Below are 19,763 nucleotides of genomic sequence, written 5' to 3' on the forward strand. Positions count from 1 at the left end.
AAAAACAAAATTAAGTATATACAACATCAAATTAATTAAATACTCAAATACATAATTATTTAATAATAAAACACACAAAAATTAATTCAGACCCCAAATCGCAATCCAAACAAGAATTCAAGAAAAAATATATACAATCGATAATCAATAGTATGAAGATACCAACCTGAAGTGTCGTGACCCACGTAAGCTGTTGCTTCCTTCCTCCTATTCCTCGCGTTCTTCCTTTTTCTTTTGATATTTCTTGATCAACTTGATTTTGGAGTCTAGGATTTATTTGTTGTTGTTCTTCGATGTGAAGAGCAACAATTTTAGGATAAGAATATGTAAATTGTGGATGATTGGAAAGTGTGAATATGTGTACTATTTATAGATAAAATTAGGTTAAATTAAGAAGGAAACAAATTAATTTTATTCAAACAATTAATTAAAACAATCCAAAAGTCCAGAAAAAGTATATTTCATTTTATTTGAATTTCAATTATTTTTATTAATTAAATTGATATTTCCTAAAGTTCTATATTTATATTTAAAACATGCTAAAAATGAAGTCAATCAAATAAATGACATATTTTTCTGATTTTTGTTTTACTAATAATACATAAAAGTACAGAATAATAATTTTTAAAAATCATCTAAAAAGGAAAACCGAAAGTTAAGAAATAAACTCATATCTTTAGCTTTAGAAACTAGTAATGTTGATTATTTCTAAAATAAAAGTATTATGGAATAATTTAAAAAGAACAAAATCACTTAATATTTTTTGTATATTTTTTTTAATATTAAAAATCGATTTAAATTACTATCCTAAAATGAAATGTTAAATGAAATTGAATTACTATCCTAAAATAAAATATAAACAAAATATTTCCAAATTTTTTTTATTTTATGATATTTTGAGATTTTAGGCATAAAATTATAATTTTAATGAAAAAATTAATGTTTTTAATTAAATGATAAAAAATGATTTTTTTGACTTGATGTTTGATGATAATAATCTGGATAATTGATGAGGATAATCCGGATAATTGATGATAGTAAATCAATAATAATTAAAGGAATCAATACTAATAATAAAGATATTAATGATATCCTGAAAAAACATTTTATGAATTTTACTTGTAAATAAGAATAATAATTGATAATAATAATAATAGCAATGTAAAAAGATTTTGATTTTTTTTCTATTTTTATCTGGGAAGAAAAATGAAGTTTTGATCTGGTTTTAATTTGGGGTTGATTTTGAAATGTTTTTGTAGGATTGAGGAAGGAAAAAATATTATTTTTTATTGCAAGATCTTGTACTATTATTTTTTTATATTTGGGATATTTATTGGTTAAATAGCATAATAATAATAATAATAATAAATGACTATAATTTAAATTAATAATAATAATATCAAAAATAATTATTTAATTTAATAATAGTAATAATGATAACATAATTCTTTTTTCTTACTTTTTTTTTCTTTTAATACTAATAATAATAACATTTAAGACAATGATAATACTATGCCTAATGAAATTAATAGTAAAATTAACTAACCAAGATCTGTTTGATTTTTTCTTTTAATAATAACATGGCCAAACACCAACCGTAAACCGAACCGAACCGATCGGTAATGCAACATGGTGATCCAAATACATCCAAAAAAAATCGGTTTTTTTGGATTTCGGTTTTTTCGGTTCGGTTTTTGGTTTTTTTTTTGGATTGGATTGGATCTGAACACCCCTAGCGTTAACCGGTTAACACTGTTGGAAATTGGAAAAATTAATATTTGAATAATGTGTGCATAATTGGTGTTTGGCCTATATTGGCGTATGATGTAATAGGGATTAATTCCCGCTGTTTTGAGCAGTATAGGTATTAGTGGAGGGTGCTAATACTGTGATTAATTATTTGACATGATATGATGTTTTGATACGTGTGTTGATGAATGTATGATGGTATGCATAATGTTGTGAATGTATATGTTATATATGCAATTGTGAGTGGACTGTTTATGGCTTAGAATGTGAGCATATGTCCATTGTGGATTATTGTTGATGATTTTGCATTGCTAGGTGATTTAGCATGCATATTGTGGTCTTTATGGTGGTAGCTAATTCCCATAGTGAGGAATTAGTGAGTTAGTCATTATGGACTGTTGTTGATGTTTGCATGCTAGGTGAATTAGCGTGCATAGCATGGTCCTTGGGGTGGTAGCTAATTCCCGTGGTGAGGAATTAGTGAGTGAGTCACTAGGTCTCAAATGAGTGGGACTATTGGGCTTGGTAGCCGTATCTGGATTTGATCGGTGAGGTGAACTATATGTTCACGAATAGTCGGTACCGCATGCATGGAGTCTCATTGCATAATGTATGTATGACGTATAATATGAATGGATGTATTCCAATATTATACGTGTGTTTGTGTTGGCATTGGGTATGAGTATGAATTGTGTTGGTATTGAGTATGCCATTTGAGTTGATGTGCCGTTACCGAATGTGTGATATGATTAGGGTGATTAATGTGTTATTTACTTAGCATTACATGATATTTTATAATGCTTATTATATCGATTGAGGAACTCACCCTTACAACTATTTTTCAGGTAACGAGCAGTGATTGAGTAGAAGCTAGTGCTTGGAGTCTAGTGTAGTCTCCTTAGTGGGTCATGCTCTGATAGATGTAACATCGGGACGGGATGTTTTACCTTGTTGAATAATTTTACATGTAATGTGTTACATGTTTTGCATGATTGATTTGATTTCTATCCGCTGCGTATTGTGCAAATGCTTTATGTTTTGAATTAATAAAAGAGCATGACAGTTATTTGGTGAATGGTGTGAAATGATTGTGTGACACCCTTAATTGCATAATTACTCTGATTGATATATTGCTATTTTAATTAAATATTTGGGGTATTTTAGAAGGGTGTTACATTAGTGGTATCAGAGCATAGTCGGTCGAGTCGAGTCGTAATTATTTTGTTTCCCCTGTACGGGATAAGTGTTGTGTAACCCTATCAGTACTTATTGTTTTAGCTTGATTGGGTTTTCAGAATAGAGATGGCTGGAAGAGGTAGAGACGATGCTGCGATTGCTGAGGCTCTGGGTATGCTAGCTGGAGTACTTGGGGGAAATCCGAATGTTGTGGGAATGGGAGCTGCTCGTCAACTGAGTGAGTTCCAGAAGAACAATCCTCCAATGTTTAAGGGAGCATACGATCCAGATGGTGCTCAGAAATGGTTGAAGGAGATCGAGAGGATCTTCCGAGTGACTGAGTGTGCCGATAACCAGAAGGTCAGGTTCGGTACGCATATGCTGTCAGAAGAAGCAGATGATTGGTGGGTTGCTACCCGCACTGAGTTGGAATCTGCTGGGAATGCTGAGATCACTTGGGCAGTGTTCAGAGAGAGATTCCTGAAGAAGTATTTTCCAGAGGATGTTAGAGGAAAGAAAGAGATAGAGTTCTTAGAATTGAAGCAGGGCAACCGGTCTGTTACTGAGTATGCTGCTAAGTTCACAGAGCTGTCGAAGTATTACACTCCCTATGATGAGGCTACTGGGGAATTTTCAAAATGTGTGAAGTTTGAGAACGGGTTACGTCCCGAGATCAAGCAGGCTATTGGATATCAGCGGATTAGAGTGTTTTCTGATTTGGTTGACTGTTGCAGGATCTTTGAACAGGATACCAAGGCCAGAGCGGAGAGCTATCAGCAGAGGGTTGATAGGAAAGGCAAGAATCAGAATGATAGTGGGAAACCGTATGCAGCTGGCAAAGGTTTCCAGAGACAGAGTGGGATGAAGAGGCCTAGTGGGGGAGACTCCAGTGCCCCTGCTAAGTGTTACAGATGTGGTTAGGCTGGACATCGTGTCCATGAGTGTACCAGTGCTGAGAGGAAGTGTTTCAAGTGTGGAAAAGGTGGTCATTTGGCTGCAGAGTGCCGGTCGAAGACTGTGACTTGTTTCAACTGTGGAGAGTTGGGTCATATTAGCCCACAGTGTCCTAAGCCGAAGAGAGAGAACCAGTCGGAAGGCAAGGTCTTTGCTTTATCGGGTTCTGAGACTTCTGCAGATGATCGTTTGATCCGAGGTACGTGTTATATTAATGGCTTTCCTCTTGTAGCTATTATTGACACAGGTGCGACTCATTCCTTTATATCTTTGGATTGTGCTGTGAAACTTAAGTTAGAGATATCTGAGATGCATGGAAGTATGGTGATTGATACTCCTGCGAAGGGTTCAGTGACTACTACTTCAGTTTGTTTAAATTTTCCTTTGAGTATTTTTGGTAGAGACTTTGGGATGGACCTAATGTGTCTTCCACTTGTGCAGATTGATGTTATTCTGGGTATGAACTGGTTGGTGTTTAACCGAGTCTATATCAATTGTTTTGATAAGACTGTGATTTTTCCTGAGATTGAGGAAGGAAAGAGTTTGTTTCTATCAGCGAGGCAAGTGAATGAGGCAGTAGCAGATGGGGCAGAGTTGTTTATGCTATTAGCGACTTTGGAGGCTAAAGATAAACTGGTGATTTGCGATCTAGCTGTGGTGTGTGATTTTCCTGATGTGTTTCCGGAAGAAGTGAATGAATTACCGCCAGAGCGTGAAGTTGAGTTCTCGATTGATTTGGTACCTGGTACTAGGCCGGTGTCAATGGCTCTGTACCGTATGTCTGCTGTTGAGTTAACTGAATTGAAGAGTCAGTTGGAAGATCTGTTGGATAAGAAATTTATTCGTCCGAGTGTGTCACCGTGGGGTGCACCAGTGTTATTGGTTAAGAAGAAAGAAGGTACTATGAGGTTGTGTGTGGACTACAGGCAACTGAATAAAGTGACGATCAAGAATCGGTATCCTTTGCCGAGGATTGATGATTTGATGGATCAGTTGGTTGGTGCGAGTGTGTTCAGCAAAATAGATTTGAGATCGGGTTATCATCAGATCCGTGTGAAAACTGAGGATATTCAGAAGACTGCTTTCAGAACGAGGTATGGACATTATGAGTATTCTTTAATGCCTTTTGGTGTGACTAATGCGCCTGGAGTGTTTATGGAGTATATGAATAGGATTTTCCATCCGTACCTAGATCAGTTTGTTGTGGTGTTTATTGACGATATTTTGGTGTATTCGAAATCTGAAGAAGAGCATGCTGAGCATTTGAGAGTGGTTTTAGGAGTTCTACGAGAAAAGAAGTTATTTGCTAAACTGTCAAAGTGTGAATTTTGGTTAGAAGAGGTTAGTTTTCTTGGTCATGTGATTTCAAGAGATGGTGTTGCTGTTGATCCTTCTAAGATAGAAGCGGTATCTAAGTGGGAAGCTCCGAAGTCAGTTTCGGAGATAAGGAGTTTTCTTGGTTTGGCTGGTTATTATAGGAAGTTCATCGAGGGATTTTCTAAGTTGGCGTTACCGTTGACGATGTTGACTAGAAAGGGGCAAGCATTTGTTTGGGACTCAAAATGTGAAGAAGGTTTCCAAGAGTTAAAGAGAAGGTTGACTACTGCTCCTATTCTGATATTACCGAGTTCGTCGGAATCATTTGAGGTTTACTGTGATGCTTCATTGTTGGGTTTGGGTGGTGTGTTGATGCAGAATAAGCAGGTTATAGCTTATGCTTCGAGACAACTGAGGGTTCATGAGAGGAACTATCCGACACACGATTTAGAGTTGGCAGCCGTGGTATTTGTTCTGAAGTTATGGAGGCATTACTTGTACGGGTCAAGATTTGAGGTTTTCAGTGACCATAAAAGTTTAAAGTATTTGTTTGATCAGAAAGAGCTGAATATGAGACAGAGGAGATGGTTAGAGTTTCTGAAGGATTATGACTTTGGTTTGAATTACCATCCGGGTAAAACAAACGTAGTGGCTGATGCATTGAGTCGGAAATCATTGCATATGTCTATGTTAATGGTTAAGGAATTGGATTTAATTGAGCAGTTTAGAGACTTGAGTTTGGTGTGTGAGAGTACTCACAATAGTGTTAAACTGGGAATGTTGAAGTTAACGAGTGGTATTCTGGATGAGATTAGAGAGGGTCAGAAATCCGATGTGCTTTTGGTTGATAAGTTGACTCTAGTGAATCAAGATCAAGGTGGTGAATTCAGAGTTGATGAGAATGGTGTTTTGAAATTTGGTAATCGGGTGTGTATTCCGGATGTTACCGAACTTAAGAAGAGTATTCTTGAGGAAGGACATCGTAGTGGCCTGAGTATTCATCCTGGGGCTACGAAGATGTATCATGATTTGAAAAAGTTATTTTGGTGGCCGGGAATGAAAAGAGAAATTGCGAGTTTTGTTTATTCTTGTTTGACTTGTCAGAAGTCAAAGATTGAGCATCAGAAGCCGTCTGGGCTAATGCAACCGTTGGTTATTCCAGAGTGGAAGTGGGATAGTATCAGTATGGATTTTGTTTCTAGTTTACCGAGGACAAGTAAGAATTTTGAAGCTATTTGGGTGATTGTTGATAGATTGACGAAATCGGCTCACTTCATTCCGATCAGAATGGATTATCCGTTAGAGAGATTAGCCGAGTTGTATATTGAGAAGATTGTAAGTTTGCATGGTATTCCGTCGAGTATTGTTTCGGACAGAGATCCTAGATTTACATCGAAGTTTTGGGAAGGTTTGCAGAAGGCTTTGGGAACTAAGCTGAGATTGAGTTCTGCATATCATCCGCAGACTGATGGTCAGACTGAGAGGACGATTCAGTCACTAGAGGATCTTTTGAGGGCTTGTGTTTTGGAAAAGGGAGGTGCTTGGGATTGTTATTTACCTTTGATTGAGTTTACCTACAACAATAGTTTTCATTCGAGCATTGGTATGGCACCGTTTGAAGCCTTGTATGGTAGAAGATGTCGGACACCTTTATGTTGGTATGAGTCCGGTGAGAGTGCTGTGGTTGGACCGGAGATTGTTCAACAAACTACGGAAAAGATTAAGATGATTCAGGAGAAGATGAGAATTGCTCAGAGTCGTCAGAAGAGTTATCACGACAAGAGGAGGAAGTCACTTGAGTTTCAAGAGGGAGATCATGTGTTTCTTCGTGTTACTCCGATAACTGGGGTTGGTCGAGCTTTGAAGTCGAAGAAGTTGACACCTCGATTTATTGGTCCTTATCAAATTTTGGAGAGGATAGGGGAGGTAGCCTATCGTATCGCTTTACCGCCGTCACTTGCGAATTTGCATGAGGTTTTTCATGTGTCTCAGTTGAGGAGGTACATTCCTGATCCGTCGCATGTGGTCAAAGTAGATGATGTACAGGTGAGAGATAACCTGACTGTTGAAACATCACCTATGAGGATCGAGGATCGAGAGTTGAAGCAGTTGCGGGGTAAAGAGATTGCTTTGGTGAAGGTAGCTTGGGGAGGACCAGCAGGTGGCAATGTGACTTGGGAACTTGAGAGTCAGATGAAGGAGTCTTATCCGGAGTTATTCGCTTGAGGTATGTTTTCGAGGACGAAAACTCTTTTAGTGGGGGAGAGTTGTAACACCCCGATAAAAATAAGATAATTATTTAATTTAAGTTAATATTATATTTATTAATTTAATTAAATAATTGGAATTATTGGATTATTATTATTATTGGAATAATAATTATTGGAAAATATATATAAGTTGGAAATAAGAAAAAGAGTTCCATTTTTGGTAAAAAGAGTTTTCACGTGAAAACAGAGAAGCGGCTCAAAAAGGGAGAAAGGGCAAAGAGAAGAGCAAGAGAGCAAGGGTTGAAGAACGGAAAAGCTTGAAGCTTAAAGATTCGTCGGATTAACTCAGGTAAGGGGGGTTTATCGTCGTTTAATGGGTATTATGGGTTAACATGTAATGGGTAGTGATAAACCGTTGAATTGACCCTAATTGGGATGTTGAATGCTGAAAAATTATGTTGGATAAGTTGTGTTAAAGCTGTAATTGAATCTGTATTTGTGTGAGTTGTGATTTCCCGAACGTATAGCTTTTTACGGAATCGGAATCGGAGGTCCGGAAGTCCTCCAACGGCGGAAAATGCGGAGAATTCTGCATTCTGCTTCGTGTTAGCGCAGGAACAGCTTTCTGTCTTGCGTTAACCGGTTAACCCAGGGTGTTAACCGGTTAACACTGTTAGGAATTGTGAGGTATTGCTGTTTTGCTTGCGTTAACCGGTTAACCCAGGGCGTTAACCGGTTAACACTGTTGTGAGTTGTGAAAATATTGCTGTTCTGTCTGCGTTAACCGGTTAACCCAGGGCGTTAACCGGTTAACACTGTTGAGTTTTGCCAGAAAGCGTGTTCTGTGTTGCGTTAACCGGTTAACCCAGGGCGTTAACCGGTTAACACTGTTGGAAATTGGAAAAATTAATATTTGAATAATGTGTGCATAATTGGTGTTTGGCCTATATTGGCGTATGATGTAATAGGGATTAATTCCCGCTGTTTTGAGCAGTATAGGTATTAGTGGAGGGTGCTAATACTGTGATTAATTATTTGACATGATATGATGTTTTGATACGTGTGTTGATGAATGTATGATGGTATGCATAATGCTGTGAATGTATATGTTATGTATGCAATTGTGAGTGGACTGTTTATGGCTTAGAGTGTGAGCATATGTCCATTGTGGATTATTGTTGATGATTTTGCATTGCTAGGTGATTTAGCATGCATATTGTGGTCTTTATGGTGGTAGCTAATTCCCATAGTGAGGAATTAGTGAGTTAGTCATTATGGACTGTTGTTGATGTTTGCATGCTAGGTGAATTAGCGTGCATAGCATGGTCCTTGGGGTGGTAGCTAATTCCCGTGGTGAGGAATTAGTGAGTGAGTCACTAGGTCTCAAATGAGTGGGACTATTGGGCTTGGTAGCCGTATCTGGATTTGATCGGTGAGGTGAACTATATGTTCACGAATAGTCGGTACCGCATGCATGGAGTCTCATTGCATAATGTATGTATGACGTATAATATGAATGGATGTATTCCAATATTATACGTGTGTTTGTGTTGGCATTGGGTATGAGTATGAATTGTGTTGGTATTGAGTATGCCATTTGAGTTGATGTGCCATTACCGAATGTGTGATATGATTAGGGTGATTAATGTGTTATTTACTTAGCATTACATGATATTTTATAATGCTTATTATATCGATTGAGGAACTCACCCTTACAACTATTTTTCAGGTAACGAGCAGTGATTGAGTAGAAGCTAGTGCTTGGAGTCTAGTGTAGTCTCCTTAGTGGGTCATGCTCTGATAGATGTAACATCGGGACGGGATGTTTTACCTTGTTGAATAATTTTACATGTAATATGTTACATGTTTTGCATGATTGATTTGATTTCTATCCGCTGCGTATTGTGCAAATGCTTTATGTTTTGAATTAATAAAAGAGCATGACAGTTATTTGGTGAATGGTGTGAAATGATTGTGTGACACCCTTAATTGCATAATTACTCTGATTGATATATTGCTATTTTAATTAAATATTTGGGGTATTTTAGAAGGGTGTTACAATTGAGGCCACTATTGATTTGAGAATCAAGCATCTTGATGTATATGGGGATTCTGCATTGGTCATTAGCCAAATTAATGGAGATTGGGAGACTCGTCATCCAAATTTAATTCCATACCGAGAGCATGTGATAAAATTAATCCCATACTTCTAAGAGATCACATTCAACCATATCCCAAGAGAAGAGAATTATTTAGCAGACGTGCTAGCCACTCTAGCATCAATGTTCAAAGTCAAATGGGCAAATGAAACCCCTTCCATCAGCATTATGAGATTGGATGAGCCAACCTTTTCTTATAATAATGACGAAGTTCGGGATGATAAGCCTTGGTTCTGTGATATCAAGAGATACCTGGAGAAACAAGAATACCCGGAGGATGCGACTATCCATAACAAGAAAACATTGAGGAAACTGTATGCCCGGTTTTTCTTAAGTGGTGACATGTTGTATAAGAGGAATTATGACTATATTCTGCTCAGATGCGTGCATAGACATGAAGCAGACATAATTATTGAAGAGATTCATGAGGGTTAGTTTGGAACACACTCAAGTGGTCATGCCATGGCAAAAAGGATTTTGAGAGCAGGCTATTATTGGATGACTATGGAGACTGACTGCCACCTTCACGCCAGACCATGTCATAAATGCCAAATATATGCTGATAAAGTGCATGTTCCTCCCGTGCCTTTAAATGTCCTGACGTCTCCATGGCCTTTCACAATGTGGGGTATCAATATGATCGGACGTATTAAGCCTACAACTTCAAATGGACATCGCTTCATCCTAGTAGCTATTGATTACTTCACCAAATTGGTGGAAGTTGCCTCCTACATCAACGTAATTAAGTAGGTGGTTGATCGTTTTATCAAGCACAATATCATTTGTCATTATGGGATCCCCAAGAAGATCATAACAGACAATGGGTCCAATCTCAACAACAAGATGATGACAAAGTTGTGCAAGAGTTTCAAGATTCAACATCATAATTCCTCTCCATGCCGCCTAAAGATGAATTGGGCAGTAGAGGCAGCCAATAAGAACATAAAGAAAATAATGCAAAAAATGGTGGTGACCTACAAGGACTTGCGTGAGATGTTACCATTCGCTCTACACGATTACCGGACTTCGGTATGTACCTCAACTGGGGCAACTCAGTTTTCATTGGTTTACGGCATGGAGGCAATTTTACCCGTCGAAGTTGAATTCCCTTCTTTAAGGTTGATGACAGATGTAAAACCCGACAAGGTCGAGTGGGTGCAAAACAGATTAGATTAGTTGAACCTCATTGAAGAGAAAAAAATGGCTGTTATATGCCATGGGCAACTACATCAAAAGCGAATAAAGAAAGAGTTCGATCGAAGAGTTCATCCTCAGAGTTACCAAGCTGGTGACCTTGTGTTGAAAATAATTATTCTTCCTTAGTTTGATCCTAGGGGCAAGTGGACTCTGAATTATGAAGGGTCATATGTGATAAGGAAGATTTTCTCTGGCGGAGCCATGATGCTCACTACTATGGATGGTAAGGATTTTCCACTCCCTGTAAACGCAGACGTAGTCAAAAAATACTTTGCATAAAAAGGACCCGCTAAGTCGACGACTTAGGCAAAAATGGGCATCCCGGCGAACTGAAAAAATGAATAAGAGGTTCGGGCAAAAATTAGGGATAAAAATAAAAAATATTAAGTACACCCACTAAGTTGAAAAACCGAAAGGGAAACTTAGGAAAAAAGGGTATCCCGGTGGATCAAAACCTGAAAGGGCGATCCAGGCAAAAGTTAGGGATTTAAAGCGAATGACTACGTCTGATATTATATTAGTTGATTTCATCATACTACTACAAGTTGAAAACCTGAAGGGCAGGAATCCGTTCGAACCATTTTTCTTCAGAAAGCAAAGGGATGAGAGCATTAAGGTCATAAGAAATTATAGCAGAATCAGAATCTGATGGGAATCCGTTTTTCACATTGTCATTCTTGTAATAAGTTTTTTATTGTTGTTTTTGCAATTACCTCTTCCTAGGAATTTCCTCATAATGTAAATGCCTATTGTCATACGGTGAACTGACTTGGGGTATTTTGCTTTTTATCGCAATGTCGCGGATAGCAAGAGTCGCCACCGACTTTTCTTTCATCCAATAAGGAAAGGTGGAAAAGAACAGGAAAGACCTCAATAGATTTTGGGTTCGGGAGGTACATTATACAAAGGGAAGGTATTAGCACCCTTTGTATCCATGGTTATCCATGGGCTCTTAATTGCTGGATCACTTATATTTTTGTCTGAAAAGTGCTTGTGAACGGCTTAGAAAGTGTTTTGAAAAGAGAGTTTAACTTTGTAATGATTCTCGTATGAATGTATACAAAGTGGTTATCTCGTTTAGTTTTGAAAGTTGTTTGAAAAAAAAATAACTCGGTAATGATTCTAGTATGAATGTATACCAAGTGGTGATTTTCCAAAAGAGGTTTTGAGAGGTGTGAGGTGTTGAAAATATTTTAGGTTATGATCCAGTAATTGAGAGTTATACCTTCCTAAGGTCGTTATGAACGTTTCCTATCCTTATGAGGGTAAAACTGTCCTTACTATTGAGAAGTAAGTAATTTTACCTTTTGGATGTTAAAGGGTCATTGTAGGGTCATCGATAGGTCATTGAAGGCAACAGTTGTAAGGATACCTTAGCATTCGAAGGGACGATCATCATTTAACCGTAGGCTACACCGAAGGGTCATCGAGGGACAAAATCATATATTCGAAGGCAACATCCGAGGGACTATGATTTATTTTAAAGGGACATGATGATTTAATCGAAGGGTCTTTGCTAAGGGTATCCCCACATTCGCGGGACATGACCGTAATACCGTAATATCGTAAGGCAATAAAGAGAGGTCCAAGATCACATATTTAGAGGTCGTATTTTACAATCGATTAGGTAATTAGGATGAATCTCCACATTACAATTAATACATTAAAATTAATACATTAAAATTAATACATTAAAATTAATACAGTAAAATTAATTAGGTAATTTAGGGTGAAACTCCACAAGGGTATCCCACCCCTAAGGTGGAATGCCTAGCCGGCCATTTCCTTGGAAACATGTAAACCTTTACACAATTCAACACACGGATTAGAGCATCGAGATAAAATATGATTGAAAGTTGCACCATAAAATAAACACAACAATCATGAACTCAAGCCAAATGATGCAGAATTATAATAACATAAGATAGAACAGCCAAAAAAAATGAAATAGCCGCTGTTCCATTCGCCCCTGCTTCGCCTAGCGAAGGCCTAGCGAGTACTCGCTACTGGCTCGCTTAGCGATGTGCTAGCGAGCGCTGCTGGTTTTTGAATATGATATCAGTATAATCTCAACCAATTTTATGCCTTATGGATCTCATTACTGCAATTATACGATTAATCATTTAAGGTATGCATGGTATATATTAAAGTTCACATGCCAAGCTTAAGGTATTTCATAAATCTAATCATAAAGTCATATGCAAATTAAGAATATAAAACAATGATAGCAATGTAAACCTGTTAGCAGCTGAGTTGTGACTTCGAATCGGCAAATCGGATTGAATTGGGCGGAGGTAGAACTTGGTGCCGCCGACTGTTCCTTCAGGTTTTCCTCCTGTGAGTACTAGGGTTTGCTTGCTAGGGTTCTCCTTTCTCCTTTTTCGTTTTTTTCATTACTGAAGTGCTGGTATTTATAATGCTCTTTTTTGTGACCTAATGGGCTCAGAATGAAGCCCGAAATTTTCTGTTGTCTGTCAGCTTCGCTAGGCGAGCTGGTAGCGAACGTTTGCTTCGCTAGGCGAGCGTGTAGCGAACGTTCGCTAGGCGAGCGTGTAGCGAACGCGTAGCGAACAGGCCAGTTTGGGCCATTTTCTGGATTGGGCCATTCGTGAGCTGGGCCTTCGTTCCTTTGGGATCAGTGTCATAAAAATGAGTCAGAGTGCCCTTGACAAATGTCTTGAAATATTAATGGGCAAATTTTGGGGTATGACAACTGCCCCTGTTCAATATTCTTGAACCGAGAGAGTCAGAATGGTATGTACGCCATTCGTGGTCTGGAGGTGGAAGATTATTGAACACTTAGAACGCCCCAAAAATTTGCACTTATCAATTAGTTAGTCTTGATGGAGATGGGCTTAAAGATGCCATCTAGGAAGTTTGATGATGAGAGTTTCAGAGTACGTCGTACGTTAGAAGATATTTGAAGTCATGGGTGTCACTGGGTCATACTCTGGACCGTATAGTGAGTCATTCATTAGGCCGTCGACTTCACTGGGGAGTTAGGATGGGTCATACGCCGATGGGAATAACAGATCAGAATGGATCATACGCTAGATCGTATCTGAGTTGCAGAATGGGCCGTCTGTTAGGCTGTATCTGACGAAAAGTAGTTGTACGCTAGACTACACCTCGGGATGTACCGTACGCTAGGTAGTATCTGAGGAATGAAGATCCGAATGGGTCGTATGCTAGACCGTATCGGACTTTGTTGGAGGAGTCGTATGCTGTGCCGAATCAGGATGAGACAAGAATCCGAATGAGTCATACACTGCTGGGGATAAAGGATCGGAATGGATCGTACACTAGATCGTATCTGAGTTGCGGAACGAGCCGTCCGTTAGGCTGTACCGTTACTGGGGGTGAAGGATCAGAATGGATCGTGTGCTAGATCGTATCTGAGTTGTAGACTGAGCCGTCCGTTAGGCTGGTGATGAAGGGGGTAGTCATACGCCAGACTACACTTCAGAATGTACCGTACGCTAGGTAGCATTTGAGGGGATGAACATCCAGGCGGGTCGTAAGCTAGACCGTCTCTGAGTAGCAGAACGAGCCGTCCGTTAGGCTGCATCTGATAATAAAGGGGTAGTCATACGCCAGACTGCACTTCAGAATGTACCGTACGCTAGGTAGCATCCGAGGCCTTGAAGGTCCAAATGGGTCGTATGCTGGACCGTATTGGAGTTGTTGAAGGTCGGAATGGATCGTACGTTAGATCGCATCTGAGTTGAAAGAGTCATATGTTAAGCTGAATCAGAATGAACCGTACGCTAGGCTATATCTGATAGTATTTGTCTATGTTGTATTTGCAATAAATGTCTGGGATGGGCTTATAGCTGCCATCGTTAGGAGGATGTCAGAATGAATGTTGACATGGAGTATATCTGAAAGATGTAGTTGAATCCTGAACGTAATCGATGAAGATGTCCGTCTGAATGACTCTCTATTTTGACTGTACCAGGAAGATAATTAACCTGAAAAATAAAGTTAGCTTCATGCCATGTCATGATGCATGAGATGTTTTATGCTTCTGAAACTAAATGCGAACAATGTATGCATGCGTATGTTGTGAAATGATGTAATGAATGAATTATGCATCGGAAAAGTTCCTCCAGGGGACTCTACTGGGGAAAATAAATCTCAATCTTCTGGTTGGGAGATACTGGTATCGATGACCCTTTCTTAGCGGGGATACTTGATTCTGTCTGAGGGTAGAAATATTTAACAGAAGCCTGGCTGGGGGTGGAAGAGATGACCCATTTGTCTAGTAATGCCACTCTCTTCTGGGAATGACTGGCTTTGCTGGGGAATAGGATTAGCAACGGATTCATTGGAAAGCATGATTAGACCTTCTCCTCGATCCTGAAGCCTAGTAGTAATTGCTATTTCTATTTTATGCACGCATCTTTGGTAAACATCGATCATATCCAAATGCATATATTAATTAGAATTAAATCAATGGACGTTTATGCAAACAAAACAGAGAAAGTAAAACAAGAGCATTTTTTTGAAACTAAAATTATATTGATTTCGAAAGAGGGCCTATAAACAGGCAATTTGTGTACAAGGAGACAAAAATCCTAGTAAGAGGAAATTGTCAAGAAAACAAAGAGAAAGCTATGTCGAAAACGTCCTATTGACTTTAATTCCACTACTGCCATTATGTCTTCAAGCCTCTCATCTCCTGCTGTCGGATAGAAGTGATTAGCTTGTTCAGTCCTTTGAACTTAGATGAAGCTGTCTGAGAACGGGACATAGTCATACGCTTTAATCCCTAATTTTTGCCTGGACCGCCTTTTCAGGTTTTCAATCCACCAGGATACCCCTTTTTGCCCAAGCCGCCTTTTCAGGTTTTCGACTTGCCGGGTGCATATTTTTTATGTTTATCCCTAATTTTTGCCCGAACCTTTTGGTTCGCCGGGATGCCCTTACTTTTGCCTAGGTACGTCGACCTAGCAGGTCTCTTTTATGCGTAGTATTTTTTGACTATGTCTGCGTTCACGGGATGTGGGAAGTCTTCGCCGTCCATTGTGGCTAGTATCATGGCTCCACCAGAGAATACCTTCTTAACTACAAACGGCCCTTCGTACGTGGGAATCAATTTACCTCTGGGATCACCTTGTGGTAGAGTGATGCGCTTTACCACCAAGTCGCCAATTTGATACACCTGTCTCTTGACTCTTTTGTTAAATGCCTGGGTCATGCGCTTCTGATATATCTGTCCATGACAAACAGCCGCAAGTCTCTTCTCATCAATCAAGTTTATCTGATCGAGTCGAGTCTGAATCCATTCATCTTCATCTAAGCCCGCCTCTTTCATGATTCTTAGAGAGGGAATCTGGACTTCCACTGGTAAAACGGCTTCCATTCCGTAGACTAAAGAGAAAGGAGTTGCTCCTGTCGAAGTGCGTACTGAAGTGCGATAACCGTGAAGAGCAAACGGTAACATCTCATGCCAGTCTTTGTACGTCACCGTCATCTTTTGTATGATCTTCTTGATATTCTTATTAGCAGCCTCCACGGTACCGTTCATCTTTGGCCGGTACGGAGAAGAGTTATGGTATTTTATTTTGAACTGCGTGCAGAGTTCAGTAATCATCTTGTTGTTCAAATTAGTACCATTGTCAGTAATAATTCTTTCAGGGATGCCATATCGACAAATGAGATTATTCTTGATGAATCGTGCCACCACATTCTTGGTGACAGAAGCGAATGAGGCGGCCTCTACCCACTTTGTAAAGTAATCAATAGCAACAAGGATGAAACGATGCCTGTTAGAAGCAGTAGGTTTAATCTCCCCAATCATATCAATGCCCCACATTGCAAAGGGCCAAGGTGCGGTCAACACGTTCAATGGAGCAGGAGGTGCATGTACTTTATCCGCATATATCTGGCACTTATGACAGGTTCTGGAGTGATGGTGGCAATCAGCTTCCATGGTAGACCAATAATACCCTGATCTCAGAATCTTCTTGGCCATCGTATGTCCACTGGAATGAGTCCCGAAAATACCATCATGCAGGTCTTCCATAATCTTTTCTGCTTCCTTTTTATCCACACAGCGAAGCAAAGTCGAATCATGATTACGTTTGTATAATACTCCATTACTCAAAAAGAATTTAGCAGAGAACTTCCTCAGGAATTTTCTATCATTGATAGATGCCCCCTCAGGGTACTCCTGAGTTTCTAAATATCTTTTTACTTCATGGAACCAAGGTTTTTCCCGTACTCCCTCGGTGTTAAGTTCATAACAGTATGCCGGTTCATCTAGTCGCTCAATGGTGATCCTGGGAGCTTCATTGTCCCATCTGACTCTGAACATAGATGACATGGTAGCTAATGCGTCTGCCAACTGATTCTCTTCTCGTGGGATATGTTCGAATGTTATCTCTTCAAAGTATGGGATTAATGTCATCACCCGTTCTCGGTAAGGGATGAGATTCGGATGCTTAGTGTCCCATTCTCCTTTGATCTGACTGATTACTAATGCTGAGTCTCCGTACACACTCAAAAACTTGACCCGCCGGTCTATAGCAGCCTTGAGTCCCAAAATACATGCTTCATACTCAGCCATATTATTGGTACAATGAAAACATAGTCTAGCAGTGAAAGGCGTATGGTAACCCTCGGGAGAAATGATTACCACACCAACACCATTGCCCAATGCATTAGAAGACCCATCGAAAACCATAGTCCATCGGGATCCTAGTTCGGGTCCTTCATCCGGTCCAGGTTCTTCATAATCAGTAACAAGCATGACATCCTCATCTGGGAACTCAAAATTCATAGATTGGTAATCATCCACCGCTTGATGAGCCAAATGATCAGCTAGCACGCTTCCTTTGATTGCTTTCTGAGTAGTATACTGGATGTCATACTCTGTTAAGATCATCTGCCATCTTGCTATTCTTCCGGAGAGAGCGGGTTTCTCAATATGTATTTGATAGGATCCATCTTAGAAATCAATAAAGTGGTGTGATTCAACATATACTGTCTCAGTCGGCGAGCAGCCCAGGCCAAAGCACAGCAAGTTCTCTCGAGCAGTGAGTATCTTGTTTCACAGTCGGTAAACTTTTTGCTAAGGTAGTATATGGCATGCTCTTTTCGACCAGACTCGTCATGTTGCCCCAACACACACCCCATTGAATTTTCTAACACGGTCAAATACATGATTAGAGGTCTTCCTTCAACCGGTGGCATCAGGATCGGAGGTTCCTGGAGATACTTCTTGATTTTGTCAAAAGCTTCTTGACATTCCTCATTCCATATCATCTCTTGATTTTTCCTCAGTAATTTGAAGATGGGTTTGCAAGTAGCGGTCAAATGGGAGATAAATCGGGCAATGTAGTTCAACCGTCCCAAGAAACCTCTGACTTCTTTATCCGTACGGGGAACTGGCATTTCTTGAATAGCCTTCACCTTAGCCGGGTCAACCTCAATCCCTTTACCACTGACAATAAATCCCAGGAGTTTACCGGATCTTACTCCAAAGGTGCATTTGTTCGGGTTCAATCTTAGCTTGTATTTCTTCAACCTCTCGAACAGTTTGTATAAATGATCGAGATGTTCCTCCTCAGTATGAGATCTGGCTATCATGTCATCCACATATACTTCTATTTCATGATGGATCATATCATGGAACAAAACCACCATAGCACGCTGGTACGTTGCCCCTGCATTCTTTAAACCAAATGGCATTACTTTATAACAGAACGTGCCCCATTGCGTCACAAACGTAGTTTTCTCCATGTCCTCAGGCGCCATCTTAATCTGGTTGTAACCTGAGAATCCATCCATGAATGAGAACACCTTGTGTTGAGCGGTGTTATCTACCAGAACATCAATGTGCGGGAGTGGAAAGTCATCCTTGGGACTCGCTTTATTCAGGTCTCGGTAATCTACACACATTCGCACCTTACCATCCTTCTTTGGCACTGGTACCACATTAGCAACCCATTGAGGATAAGAAGTAACAGCCAGAAAACCTGCATCAAATTGTTTCATCACCTCGGCTTTGATTTTCTCAGACATTTCAGGACGCATGCGACGAACCTTTTGCTTAACAGGACGACATTCTTCCCTCGTTGGCAGTCGATGCACTACTATATCGGTATCCAGTCCTGGCATGTCTTCATAAGACCAAGCAAAAATCTCTACATAGTCATGCAACATCTGAATCAACCTTCTCTTGACACTGTTTTCCAAGCCTGCTCCTATTTTGACTTCTTTCTTGTTTACTTCAGTGCCCAGATTTACAGTCTCATCTGACTCCTCGTGTGGCTGTATAGTCCTTTCTTCCTGCAGTAACAGTCTGGAAAGTTCTCCAGGTACTTCACAATCTTCCTAACTTCCATCCTCGGCTTGGTAGATCGGATTTTCAAAGTCATCATGAACAGTAGTAGAACTATTGTCAACAGGATCCAGAGTGGGTATGGATCTGCAATTCGTTACGTGAGTGTGTGTTAGAAAACATAGCTTGTTTGGAAGATGACAGAAAAGACAAAGAGCGCAATATTTGAATGCAAAAAATCCATTGATTTATTGAATATGAATATGCTTATGAAAATGACAAAACCCTTAACAAATTAGCTATTGTGCCCCGGGCATAGACACAACGCTTGGAGAAGTTTAATTGTAAAAAAAACAAAAATTTGCAACACTAAAATAGACAATAACAATTACTCCTGACTACAGGAAATCGGGATAGTGTCTTCAGCCTTCCAATTATTGAGTCCGTCACCAATTGTTGGGAAAATCCAGCTATCCAGGTCGCAATCGCTGTCAGCATCTTCTACAGCATTAATTTGACTCTTGTCAGAGCTGAACCCCAGGCCAAATTTGTCAGACTTGTACGGTACGTTGATCAATTGACCCCAGCCAGTACGACCACCATCTTCAACCACGGCTTGAGCGTCCTTCAGAGAAATCATAGCAGGAGGAGCACGAATAACCTTGGGCACACCGGAAGTTGGCTTAAGGACAGGATTGGTCGGAGGAACTACTT

This window comes from Lathyrus oleraceus, chromosome 3 (genome assembly GCF_024323335.1).
Source record: "Lathyrus oleraceus cultivar Zhongwan6 chromosome 3, CAAS_Psat_ZW6_1.0, whole genome shotgun sequence".
Classification (NCBI taxonomy): domain Eukaryota; kingdom Viridiplantae; phylum Streptophyta; class Magnoliopsida; order Fabales; family Fabaceae; genus Lathyrus; species Lathyrus oleraceus.